Source organism: Chiloscyllium punctatum, chromosome 9 (genome assembly GCF_047496795.1).
Source record: "Chiloscyllium punctatum isolate Juve2018m chromosome 9, sChiPun1.3, whole genome shotgun sequence".
Lineage (NCBI taxonomy): Eukaryota > Metazoa > Chordata > Chondrichthyes > Orectolobiformes > Hemiscylliidae > Chiloscyllium > Chiloscyllium punctatum.
In genome coordinates this window covers 16682376-16697044 of record NC_092747.1, presented here as the reverse complement: position 1 = coordinate 16697044, position 14669 = coordinate 16682376, and positions in this window count along the sequence as shown.

Below are 14669 nucleotides of genomic sequence, written 5' to 3'. Positions count from 1 at the left end.
TGAAAGCCTGGGACCAGTGGTGTTCTGCAGGAATCAATGCTGGCTCCACCATTGATTATAATTCATACAAATGATTTTGATGAGAATTATAGGAACTGTGGTTAGTAATTTTGTGGATAACACCAAAATTGATAGTTAGGTGGACAGTTAAGAAGGTTATCTAAGAGTACCATAGAATCTCGATCAGCTGGGACACTAGGTCGAAGAACGGCCAATGGAGTTTAATTTATATAGATGTGAAGTGTTACATTTTGGTCAGGCAAACTGGGTCAGGACTTACACAGTTAAAGGAGGAGCTCTGGGGAGTGTTAATATTGTTAAATTGAAAACAGTGCAAAAAAGATTTACAAGGATGTCATTGGTACTGGACGGTTTCAGTTATAAGGGACTTCTTTCCCTGGAGTGGAGGACATTCAGGGCTGAATGTATGGAGGTTAGAAAATCATGAGGGCATAGATAAGGTGAATAGAAAAGGTATTTTCCTTGTGTTAGGGGAGTTCAAAACTAGAGGGCATACGTTTAAAGTGAGAGGGGAAAGAATTTAAAGGGACCTGAGGTACAACGTTTTCACACGGAGTGTGGTGCATATTTGGAATAAACATCCAAGGAAGTGGCAGATGCAGGTACAGTTAAAATATTTAAAAGATATTTGGACCGATACATGATTAAGAAAGATTTAGAGAGATATGGGCCAGAAGCAGGCAAATGGGACTAGTTTAGTTTGGGAAACTTGGTCAGCATGGAAGTGTTGGACTGAAGGATGTGTTTCTATGCTGTGTGACTCTATGACTCTACTCTAATACTGACCATTATTGATTGCCGTTGAAAGACAAGGAAGGAAGTCTGCTGTCCTTACATGGTCTGTCTACGTGACTCCAAATCCATGGCAATGTGCTGATTTATAACTGCCTTCTGAAATTGCACAGCAATCTGTTCAGTTCAAGGGCAATTAGTAATGGAGAGCAAATGCAGGTCGTGCATGGGATACTCACATCCCACAGAAAGATGTGTTGGATGAAGTAAATGCCCATGCTCTCGAAATGCTGCACTCTGTGTGGTGTAGACATTCACAATGCTTTCATTTCCGGTGGCTTGATATACTTTGTGGCTTGTCTGTGAGACCATTTCAGAAGGCAGTTAACCATATTGCTATAGGACTGAAGTCATATGTAGTTCATACCAGATAAACCCAGCATGCCTCCCCTCTTAAAGTTCACCAGTGAGACAGATGAGATTTTTTTTAAAATCTGGTAGCTTCACAATGAGGTTAGTGTTTTATTTCAGAGTTAATAAGTAATTGAACTGAATTCCCCAGGGGCCTGATGGTGGTAGAGGATTAGATCAGGAATACAAGGCCAGTGACATTATCATGATGTTACCTCCCTCCAGTAAATTAACTCCATTGAGTAAGATGGAAACTAAAGAGGGAGGAAATGCTCATTTTCAACCATGATATGGAGGAGCCGGTGTTGGACTGGAGTGGACAAAGTTAAAAATCACACAATACCAGGTTATAGTCCAACAGGTTTATTTGGCAATACTAGCTTTCAAAGTGCTGCTCCTTCATCAGGTAGTTGTGGAGCAGGATCATAGGTCACAGAATTTATAGCAAAAGATTACAGTGTCATGCAACCGATACGATATATTGAACATAACTAAATTGCTGTTAAGTCTTCCATCTTTTAGAATGGGTTGCAGGTTTTGGTTCATTAATATGTAAATCCCAGAACTTCTTTCATGTCACATTCTCGAGATAACATAAGGTTTTACAAAAAAAAAGTGACATCTCATCTCTGACAATGCATTAAAGGGATAAGGTTAGAGTCTGTCTGTCTCCCAGTCCTGAGTCAGACTGCTTCTATTTCCGAAGTACCTGATGATGCAGCAGTACTCCGAAAGTTCGTACTTCCAAATAAACCTATTGGACTATAACCTGGTGTTGTGTGATTTTTAACCATTTTCAATCAAGCATTATATTTAATCTTCACCTTCCCAATCTAAAGCTGTTTAGATACTTTTATAGCAGCCAGCCACATTGATAAATCAGTTCAACTCAGGTAAGTAGCAAAGATTTGTTTCGGCCCTGTTTCACGATTGGGACTCATTGTGAATGCTTCAGTTTAGAACTTTTGACAGTTTTCAGTACCTGACGTGATATTTTATGCCTTCAATCAACAATTCAATGTAGTTTCTTTTATCACCCAACCTGCACAGTATGTATATGCACCTCTGTTTTCAGGTTTTTGACACCATTTTACGAACTTGTGTCCGGTTTTACATTGAAACTTCTAGTTCACCCAAGATAAATGGATTTGTTTGTCATAGCTGGGAAGCTGAGCTCCCAGAGCACTGTGGCTGCCAATTGACTAACATAATTTTGAATAAGCTGTTAAAATCACTTTAGAGACCTATGAGAAACATAGCTGAGGCTGAGCCAGATTTCAATATTTATAAGAATAATATTAATTGCATTTCTCTTTATCAGCCTTGAAGTTTGGACTTTCGAGCCTCATTGTAAATACCCATATATTATTTTGAACTTTGTGACTCAAAGAAGTTCTGATATTAAGTCTCCCAGATCTTGATAAAATCTCATTCACATGACATGAATAATTTCCAGTCATAACATCTGAGAAAATAGTTTTCGGGTCATACTTTCCATTTCAGTTCAATGACTTGATTTTGATGTTCCATTTACTACCAGACGTCATTCAGGCTGTAATATGCATTGTGATTTTTCTTGCTCCCCTGAAAGTTTGCCTCATGTTAATACTGGAAATCCTCTAATGCCAACTTGTTATAGCCTCCACCGTCGCTCCCTCACCACCCGACTCCTGGAGGAAGAACGCCTCATCTTCCGCCTCGGAACATTTCAACCCCAGGGCATCAAGGTGGACTTCACCAGTTTCCTCATTTTCCGTCCCCCCACCTCACCCCAGCTCCAGCCTTCCAGCTTAGCACCGTCCCCATGACCTGTCCTACCTGCCTATCTTCCTTTCCATCGATTCACTCCACCCTCCTTTCTGACCTATCACCTCCATCCCCACCCCCATTCACCTATTGTACTCTAGGCTACTTTCTCCCCACCCCCATCCCCTCTCATTTATCTCTCCACCCTGCAGGCTCTCTGCCTCTATTCCTGATGAAGGGCTTAGCAGAGCGCTTTAGGGAACATCTCCGGGACACCCGCACCAATCAACCACACCGCCCGTGGTCCAACATTTCAACTCCCCCTCCCACTCTGCCGAGGACATGGAGATCCTGGGCCTCCTTCACCGCCGCTCCCTCACCACCAGACGCCTAGAGGAAGACCACCTCATCTTCCGCCTCGGAACACTTCAACCCCAGGGCATCAATGTGGACTTCAACAGCTTCCTCATTTCCCCTTCCCCCACCTCACCCTAGTTCTAAACTTCCAGCTCAGCACTGTCCCCATGACTTATCCGGACTTGTCCTACCTGCCTATCTCCTTTTCCACCTATCCACTCCACCCTCTCCTCCCTGACATATCACCTTCATCCCCTCCCCCACTCACCCATTGTACTCTATGCTACTTTCTCCCCACCCCCACCCTCCTCTAGCTTATCTCTCTACGCTTCAGGCTCACTGCCTTTATTCCTGATGAAGGGCTTTTGCCCGAAACGTTGATTTCGAAGCTACTTGGATGCTGCCAGAACTGCTGTGCTCTTCCAGCACCACTAATCCAGAATCTGGTTTCCAGCATCTGCAATCATTGTTTTTACCTCGTTGATTTTTTGTCCAAAACATCGATTTTCCTGCTCCTTGGATGTAGCCTTACCTGCTGTGCTTTTCCAGCACCACTCTAATCTAGACTCGAGTTTCCAGCATCTGCAGTCCTTGTTTTTACCATATTGATTAGATTACCTACAGTGTGGAACCAAGCTCTTCAGCCGAACAAGTCCACACCAACACTCCAAAGAGTAACCCTCCCAGACCAATTTCCCTCTGACTAATGCACCTAACACTATGGGCAATTTAGCATGTCCAATTCACCTAACCTGCACATCTTTGGAGTGTGGGAGGAAACCAGAGCACGAGAAGGAAATCCAAGCAGACACGAGGAGAATGTGCAAGCTCCACACCACACAGTCGCCTGAGGCTGGAATCAAAACTGGGATGCTGGCGAAGTGGGGCAATAGTGCTAACCACTGAGCCACCAAAGACAGTGATGTCCATAACTGTATCCCAACAAAGGACAGTTTACCAATAACTGTACCCCAACAAAGGACAGTGTTATCCAAGGACTGAGCCACCATGCTGTCCCAAAATGTTTTTTGTAACTTATTATCTGTTAGACTATGGATTTTGCTGGCTAAGCCAGTATTTATGAACCATTCGTTATTGTTCTTGAGTTGCATGCATTGAAGTGTTGACAGCAGGTCAGGCAGCATCCGAGGAGCAGGAAAATCGACGTTTCGCCCAGGAGCCCTTCATCAGGATGAGGCTGGAAGCCTCGGGGGTGGAGAAATAAATGGGAGGGGGTAGGGCTGGGGAGAAGGTAATTGAGAGTGCAATAGGTGGATGGATGAGGGGGTAAAGGTGATAGGTCAGAGAGGAGGGTGGAGAGGATGGGGGAGAGGAAGATAGGCAGGTGGAACAGGTCATGAGGATGGTGCTGAGCTGGAAGTTTGGAACTGGGATGAAGTGGGGGAAGGGGAAATGAGGAAACTGGTGAAGTCCACATTGATGCCCTGGGGGGGGTTGAAGGGTTCCGAGGCGGAAGATGAGGCGTTCTTCATCCAGGCATCGAGTGGTGAGGGAACGGTGGTAGAGGAAGCCCAAGTCCTGAATGTCCTCGGCAGAGTTGGAGGGGGGTGGGGGGTGGGGGGGGGGGGGGGGTCCATTTGTAGTTGCCGGAAATGTCTGTGGGTGATATGGTTTATGCAGAGGTTGGTGGGATAGAAGGTGAGGACTGAGGCAGGGGGTGGGGGTGGGAGGGATTCTGTCCTTCTGAGGTTGGAGGGTGGGGATTGAGGGCAGAGGTATGGGATGTTGTTGAGATGCGTTGGAGAGCATCTTCAACTGTATGGGAGGGGATATTACTGTCTTTAAAGAAGGAGGCCATCTGGTGTGTTCTGTGGTGGAACAGGCCGAAACATTGATTTTCCTGCTCCTCGGATGCTGCCTGTTTTTCCAGCTCCACTCTAATCTTGACTCTAATCTCCACCATCTGCAGTCCCCACTTTCACCTATGGCCTGAATATGTGGTGGATCACATGAAAAATGTCATCTCCCATGCCAATGACAGCATTGAAACCAAAGAGCATGAGGCCACTATTGGAATACTGTGTTCAATTCTGCTCTCCCTGCAATAGGAAAGATGTTGTGAAACTTGAAAGGGTTCAAAAAAGATTTACAAGGACATTGCCAGGGTTTCAGGGTTTGAACTATAGGGAGAGGCCGAATAAGCTGAGTCTATTTACCCTGGAGCATCAAAGGCAGAGAGGTGACCTTATAGAAGTTTATAAAATCATGAAGGGCATGGACAGGGTGAGTAGTCAAAGTCTTTTTTTCCCAGGGTAGAGGAGTCCAACACTCGAGGGCATAGGTTTAATGTGAGAGGGGAAAGATTTAAAAGGGAGCTGAGAGGCAACTTGTTAATGTAGAGGGTGGGGCATGTATGGAATGAGCTGCCAGAGGAGGCTGGTGCAATAACATTTAACAGGCATTTGGATGGGTGTATGAATAGGAAGGGTTGAGAGGGATATGGGCCAATTGCTGGCAAATAGGACTAGATTAATTTAGGTTATCTGGTCGGCATGGACAAGTTGGATTGTGTGCATCTCTATCATTCTATGACTTTAAGTAAGCCTAAAAAAAAATCCAAAGCTTTCTGGAGCTCAATGTTGCAATTTAACCAAAAGGGCAAAGGTTCCGACACCAATATCGGAAATACAGATCTGATGAATCATTCAGCACTTCAGTATCCAGGGTTCAGCTTCCCTGAAAAACAGTGGTCTACACTCAATGAGATCTGCACTCTCCACGTGGGGGCATCACCCCTCCTGTAATCAGATAGATCAGACCCTGTGCAAATTTCAGAGGACAACTTACTGCAGGAGTGAAGGTAGTCCAACCACACACACACACACACACACACACACACACACACACACCTGTGAGATGGTTGTCCACCTTTGGGACTTAGATTTGTGATGATGCAAGGAATATGCAAGAAGAAGTAAAAGACATTCTCTTGAGAAGGTGATGGTAGGCCACCTGCTTGACTTGCTGCAGTGTGCAACGATGCAATGTTCTTGCAATGCAGTGTGGAAGGGAGTTGCAGAATTTTAACAGTCCAGTGAAAGAAGGGTGATATATTTCCAAGTCAGGATAATATGTGACTTGGAGGGTGACTGATTCATGGCTGGTGCATCCGCTGCTTTCCATGTTCTAAGTGCTGGAGGTCAAGAGTTTGAAAGGTGTGATCAGAGGAGTTTTGGTGATTTGCTATGGTGCATCTTATAGATGGTGTACCCAGCTGCCTCTCTGTAGCAGTAGAGGAGGGAGTGATATTGTGTACAGTGGATTGGCAGAGATTTTCCTGCACCTCCAAACATCGCATCTACTATGTCCATTGCTCTCGATGTGGTCTCCTCTACATTGGGGAGACAGGATGCCAACTTGCAGAATGTTTTAGAGAACATCTCCAGGACACACGCATTGTGGCCGAACATTTCAACTCCCCCTCCCACTTTGCCAAAGACATACAAGTCCTGGGCCTCCTCCACCACCAAATTCTAGCCACCTGACTCCTGGACCAAGAACACCTCACTTTCTGCCTTTGTACCCTCCAACCACACGGGATCAATGTCGATTTCACCAGTTTCCTGATCTCCCCTCCCCCACCTTATCCCAAATCTAACCCTCCAACTCAGCACCACCGTCTTGAACTGTCCTACCTCTTCAGCTTCCTTCCAACCTATCCACTCCACCCTCCACTCCGACCTATCACCTTCACTCCCATCTTCACCTACCTATTGCATTCCCAGCTGCCTTCCCCCAGCCCCACCAGTCTCCCATTTATCTCTCAGTCCCCTTGGGCCCCCCCAACATTCCTGATGAAGAGCTTATGCTCAAAACATCGAACTTCCTGCTCCTCGGATGCTGCCTGACCGGCTGTGCTTTTCCAGCGCCACACTTTTTGACTCTGATCTCCAGCATCTGCAGTCCTCACTTTGTCAACAGTGTTAACACTGCCTTCTTTCCACAGATGCTGCTAGACCTACTGAGTTTCTCCAGCGAATTCTGTTTTACCTTCTTTCTCTCTTGATTTGTAATGTTGATTTGAATTGCAGAAAGCCTTTCGTTCACCAGGTCAGGCAAAGAAGATGACTACTAGACGAGGGAATACCTTTTCCCACAATGACATCAAGCAAGCAAAGATAACTTTCTTTGTAAGCCAAGCTAATCTTCATGAGCAGACAAGTCTTTTGTTTCTTTCTAATTAAAGATGGCGGCAGAGAAGCAGTGCAGTGCGTAGGCTCCTGTCCGGAGCTCATCTGCTCGGACTGCTCGTACTTTTTTTTCCTTCTTTCACTTTTTTACCTTCGTACTGTAATTTACTTACTTGATGTGGAGAGCGAGTTTGTGCAGCACAGAGGAGATCAAGCCAGTTTGGCAGCAAGAGAGGTCCCCTGACATCTGCAGTGGTGGCAAGAACAGGTAACCACAGGTGTCCCAGCAACATAGAGGAGGCGATGGCCTGGCGGTATTATCACTAGACTGTCAATCCTGAGACCCAAGGAATGGCCTGGGGATCCCTGTTTGAATCCCACCATAGGAGGAGGTGGAATTTGAATTCAATAAATATCTGGAATTAAGGATCTAATGACTACTATAAATCCATTGCTAATTGTTGGAATACCCATCTGCTTCACTAATGTCCTTTAGTGAAAGAAAGTGCCATCCTTACCTGGTCTGATCTACATGTGACTCCAGGCCCACAACAAAGTGGTTGACTTTTAACTGCCCTCTGGGCAATAAATGATTCCTAGCCAAAGACACCCTCATCATGTTGCTGAATAAAAAACAACATTGAGCATGGGGAGGTCAAGCTAGCAGGGGGAGAGGGAGGCCATTTTGAAGGAGATCGAATCCTTGTAGGGATTGCGAGGCCAGCATGGCTAAGCTGTCATGTTGAACTTGTAACTTTATTTCTTTTTTCTCTGTCTACTTAGTACCTAAGGTTTTGAACCTAAGATGGCATCGGAAACGGCGACTTGGTACATTTTTAACTGTAAACTTGTATCCTGTACTTGAGTACACATGACCATAACACTTAAATCTAAATCAAAAATGCTGAGTAGTTTCCATTAGTGAAGGGTATCTTGAATTAGGGAGTTAGTTACAGAATAAAGGGACATTGAATTAACATGGTGGTTGAAGAAATTTCTTCTCCCAGAGTGTAGTGAATGTCTGGTCTTCTCAACCCCAGAAAGCTGTGGAGGCTAGGTTGCTCAATGGAAATATTTAGAGAAGGTAGATACATTTTGAAATTTCTGAGTGAAGACGAGAAGGAACTGGAATAAAATAGGAATTGAGGCCCAGGGCAAATCAGCTATGATCTTTCTGAATGGTAAGACAGGATTGAGGGCCTGAATGGCCTGCTCCAATTTCTGATGTTCTTAAGGCCATCCTGAAATAATTTGCTTAACTGATTAAAGAAACAACACGGTGGCTCATGGTTAGCACTGCTGCCTCACAACCCCAGGGACCAAGGTTCAATTCTAGCCTTGGGCGACTGTGTGTGGAGTTTGCACATTCTCCCTGTGTCTGCGTTGGTTTCCTCTAGGTGCTCTGGTTTCCTCCCACACTCCAAAGATGTGCAGGTTAGGTGAATTAGCCATGCTAAATTGCCCACAGTGTTCAGGGATGTATAGGTTAGGTGCATTAGTCAGGTGTAACTGTAGAGTAATGGGGAATGGATCTGGGTGAGTTACTCTTCAGTGCGTCAGTGTGGACTTGCTGGGCCAAATGGCCTGTTTCCACACTGTTGGGATTCCCTGATTAAAATATCACTGACTGGGGCCAATTCTCCCGCAGACTGATCAATCTCTGGGAAAACTGAAGGTGCAACACCTGAATAAGCAAAACAACCTTGGTCTCATCTTTGAAGGTCAAATTGCAAAATCATGCTGGGGTTTAATTGGGCGGTAAAGCAAATGATAGCAAATCATCCATCAGTTGTGAAAGATGGTCACCAATCTGAAACCTTAACTCTGTTTCTCCGTCCACAGATGCTGCCTAGGCTGCTGAGTTTCTCCAAGACTTTCTGATAAAATTTCCAGATTTCCACTGTGACTTGTTTTTTGTGACAGCAAACCATCAGCCTATTTTTACATCTGTCCTGATTTAAATGATGATTAATGAAGAAAAGACTTGCATTTATATAGTAACTTTTGTGACAGTCCAAAGCCCCTAACAGGTAAAAACAATGACTGCAGATGCTGGAAACCAGGTTCTGGATTCGCGTGGTGCTGGAAAAGCACAGCAGTTCAGGCAGTATCCGAGGAGCAGGAAAATCTGTAAATGCATAACAAAATGTCAGCCTGTTACGAAGCTGGAGAACACGCATTCCTACAAGCCACTTCACAAATTATAGCTTCAACAAGATTTACACTAACCCCTGGCAATGCTACAAAGGGTGAGACAGAACATAGATTTCTGAAACACATTTCCCCACCTATTGCACTAATAGCTGCAACCCTCTGGAGACAAGCTGGGACATGAGAAACATGGTAAAATGATGGTAATGCTGTTAAATGTCAAGGGGCAATGATTAGATTTACTCTTGTGCAGATAGCCATTGCCTGGCAATTGTGTGGCACAATTGTTCCTTGCCATTTGTCAGTCCAAGGCTGAGAATTGCCCAGGTCTTGGAGAAAGTGAGGGCTGCTGATGATGGAGAGTCAGAGTTGAAAAGGGTGGCGCTTGAAAAGCACTGCAGGTCAGGCAGCACCTGAGAAGCAGGGGAGTTGAAGGGCATAAGCCCTTCATCAGGAATATGGTGGGGGGAAGGTGGTGAAGATAAATAGGGGGTAGGGGAGGAGCTGGGGAGAAAGTGGTTGGGAAGGTGATAGGTGGATGAAGGTGAGGGGGTGATTATGATAGGTTGGAGGGTGGAGTGGATAGGTGGGAGGGAAGATGAACAGGTTGGACAGGTCAAGAGGGTAGTGCTGAGTTGGAGGTTTGGATCTGGGATGAGGTGGGGGAGAGGAGATTTAGAAACTGGTGAAGTTGATGTTGAAGCCATGTGGCTGGAGGGTCCTGAGGTGGAAGATGAGGTGTTCTCAAGCCATGCTTTGATTTGGCTGTGGAGGAGGCCCAGAACTTGTACGTCCTTGGTGGAGTAAGAGAGGCAGTTGAAATGTTCAGCCACAGGGTGTTAGGGTTGTTTAGTGTGTGTCTTCCAGAGGTGTTCCCTGAAATGCTCTGCGAGTTGACATCCTGTGTCCCCGATGTAGGGGAGAACACATCCAGGTCTTGCTGTATTTGGACATGGTCTACTTCAGTATCTATGGATACCTGCCCCTGAGCACAATGAGTCCTTAGCTGCCTTTCAATGCTGGTTGCTGGAACGCCCTCAACTTCCAAATCATTCAGCAAGTGGATTGGAGAGGTACCATGACAATTGCAAAAGGGGTTGGCAATGTCAGATGGCAATGTCTGTCAAGGACCAGTGCATGCAGCTGGTGCCCATGGACTGTGCCCTGAGATGTTGTTTCATGCTGAGCAACATGAAGATGCCTCACAGCCAATGGTAAGCTGAAGTTCCCAGGCAGCTGCCCATATTGAGAATTCTTGGTATTTATAATTGTGACAAAGCTGTTCCTCTAACAAGGTTAGGGTGTCCTTAGTTTTTTCTTCAGGAGGTCATAAAAACACAGGTCTGAGTTTGGATGGGTTTTCAGGCCAATTTGATAATAGCCAACAGATACGGTCCCAGGCAGCAAGCTTTCAAGTTTAAAAAAATCCGCTTGTATAATGAAAGGGGAGTGGCCAGGTCTCCCAGCTCCGTTATCTCTGGTTTAGTTTGATTTTAGTGGTTGTGGAGAAAAGCTGCTGGAAGCAAGCTCAGGCTGGTTCTCTCTCTCTGATTTCCATCCTGTAAGAACTTGTTTGATTTTACCTTTTGTGCCAAGGGGTGTTTATGGGGATGGTTGCTCGTATTTTAGAACAGCATCATTAAGTTGGCATAGTCTGTTGGGTTTTTGGATAGGATAACTTGTTTGGTATTCTGTTTTCTGTTCTTTGTGTTCCATTCATTAATCTTGTAAATAAATTCTGTTTTGTTTAAAATGAAATGGGTTTACCAGCTGATTCTCTCCTGGAATTTCCACTGGACACTTGCTTAAAACATCGAGCAATGTTAGGGTCTGGGCTACCTTCTTGTAATGTTTTGAGGTGTCTGGCCTGGTCTATAACACATTGGGGGCTCTTTGCGGGAATTACTTTGTAGTTCCAAATTGGGATTAGGGTTGCTGGACACGAAGGCATCGAGTTGTAGGTGTTCGGTTCTTTTGTTTCGGATGTTGAATGTGGTTGGTTCAAACAGCGTTTGGGATAGCAGTGGCTCTTTCAGTCACCAAGAGTTTTCTGGGGGTGGAAGAAGTGACTTTGGGGGTCTTATAAAAGGTGATTAAGGCCAAACTGCTGGAGTTAGCAGACAGGCTGGAGCTGAAGCAGCCTTCTTCAATGAGGAAAGGGGAGATAATTACAGCAATAGCTCAGCATTTAGATTTACTGGAAACACCATCAGGATCTTTCGAGATGGCTAAAGTTCAATTGAAAATGAGGCAGCTTGAGTTAAAGGCAAAAGCCTGGGAAAGGGCAACAGAAATGAAACAGTTTGAATTACAATTAAAAGCAGAAGAGAGAGAAAAAGAGAGAGTATTTGAACTTCAGAAATTGGCACTTAGACAGGAAAGTCACCTTCAAATTGATGGAGATGAAGGCTGAAGGTAAGCTTAGTGAGGAAGAGAGTGAGGGTGAGCAAACCCATGGCAGCCAAAGGCCTGGTGGGGATCTTTTTAAATATACTCAAGCATCGCCTAAATTTGATGAGAAGGATGTGGAAACCTTTTTCATCTCATTTGAAAAAGTGTCTAAACCAATGCAGTGGCCAGTGACCATGTGGGCTTTATTGATCCAAACAAAACTTGCAGCTAAAGCTGAAGGTATTTCATTACTGTTAGAGAATATCTTTGGGGAGTATGAGGAATGAAGAAAGCCATTTTAAGTGCATATGAGCTTGTGCCCGAAGTCGACAGACAATGTTTCAGGAATCTAAGGAGGGACCTTGGTCAAGCCTATACTGAGTTTGAAAGGCTTAAAAATGTGTTGCTGGAAAAGCGCAGCAGGTCAGGCAGCATCAAAGGAGAATCGACGTTTCGGGCATAAGCCCTTCTTCAGGAATTCCGAAACGTCGATTCTCCTTCTCCTTTGATGCTGCCTGACCTGCTGCGCTTTTCCAGCAACACATTTTTAAGCTCTGATCCCCAGCATCTGCAGTCCTCAATTTCTCCTGAGTTTGAAAGGATCAAACAAAGTAATTTTGAAGGTGGATAAGAGCATTAAAAATAAAGCAAACCCATGACACTCCTAGAGAGACAATTATTTGAGGAGTTCAAAAATTCACTTCCTAAAGGAATAAGAACTCACGTGAAAGAACAGAAAGTTAAAATGGCAAGATTAGCAGCTGAAGTGGATGATGATTATGAGTTGGACAATAAAGCAAAGTTTGGCTTCCAAAATCAATTTCAATCCATGAGGGATAGTAATTGGGGAAAAGAGAAATCCTCATGTTGAAAGGGAAAGGTACATCCCGATGAAGGTCATAAGGAAAACTTACCACAGGGTCAAAAGGAAACCCTAATTGAAACAGAGAAGATCCAAGAGTACAGATAAGGAAGTTGAAGTGGAATTAGCAAGAGACCCCATTGATCAGATAGTGGAGACAAAGCAGGAGCAGATAGATGACAAAGCAGACATCTTTGGTTTGAATAAATTAACTGAGTTAGAGCAGAAAGATGAAAATTTAAAGTAATTATATCAAAATGTATACACAGAAAAAGAATCAGAATGTATCCCTGAAAGTTATTAGCTTAAAAGTTATGTCTTAATAAGGAAAGGTACACCATCACATATTCAGGCAGATGAGAAATGGGCAGATATTTATCAAATTGTATTGCCAGTGGGTTATAGAAAGGAGGTATTGCAAGTGGTGCATGAGTTTCCACTTGAGGATCATTAACAAGTGAGGAAAACACAAGCTAAAATACAAAAACATCTTCACTGACCGAGACTGCACAAGGATGTAGTTGAAGTTTGCCAGACATGTGATAGTGAAAGTCCAGAGAAAGTATATTCCTGTTAGGGTGAAATGAAAGGCTGAAGAAGGGCTTATGCCCGAAACATCGATTCTCCTGTTCCTTGGATACTGCCTGACCTGCTGCGCTTTTCCAGCAACACATTTTCAGCTCAGGGTGAAAGGAAAGGCTGGTAGGTATAGGGAATGCTGGATGACTAAAGAAATTGAGGGTTTGGTTAAGAAAAAGAAGGAAGCATATGTCAGGTATAGACAGGATAGATTGAATCCTTAGAAGAATATAAAGGCAGTAGGAGTATACTTAAGAGAGAAATCAAGAGGGCAAAAAGGGGATATGAGATTGCTTTGGCAAATAGAGTTAAGCAGAATCCAAAGGGTTTTCACAAATATATTAAGGACAAAAGTGTAGGGAGAGAATAGGGCCCCTCAAGAATCAGCAAGGTGGCCTTTGTGTGGAGCCACAGAAAATGGGGGAGATATACTAAACGAGCATTTTGCATCAGTATTTACTGTGGAAAAGATCGTGGAAGAAATAGAATGTAGGGAAATAGATGGTGACACCTTGCAAAATGTCCATATTACAGAGAAGGAAGTGCTGGATATCTTGAAATGCATAAAAGTGGATAAATTCCCAGGACCTATTCAGGTGTATCCTAGAACTCTGTGGGAAGCTAGTGAAATGATTGCTGGGCCTTTTGCTGAGATATTTAGACCATAAGACCACAAGACATAAGAGTGGAAGTAATGCCATTCGGCCCATTGAGTCCACTCTGCCATTTAATCATGGCTGATGGGCATTTCAACTCCACTTAACCGCACTCTCTCCGTTGCCCTTAATTCCTTGTGACATCAAGAATTTATCAATCTCTGCCTTGAAGACATTTAGCGTCCCGGCCTCCACTGTACTCTGCGGCAATGAATTCCATAGGCCCACCACACTCTGGCTGAGGAAATGTCTCCGCATTTCTGTTCTGAATTTACCCCCTCTAATTCTAAGGCTGTGTCCACGGGTCCTAGTCTCCTCACCTAACGGAAACAGTTTCCTAGCGTCCACCCTCTCCAAGCCATGTATTATCTTGTAAGTTTCTATTAGATCTCCCCTTAATCTTCTAAACTCCAATGAGTACATAGAACATAGAACATAGAACATAGAAGAATACAGCGCAGTACAGGCCCTTCGGCCCTCGATGTTGCGCTGATCAAAGCCCACCTAACCTACACTAACCCACTATCCTCCATATACCTATCCAATGCCCGCTTAAATACCCATAAAGAGGGAGAGTCCACCACTGCTACTGGCAGGGCATTCCATGAACTT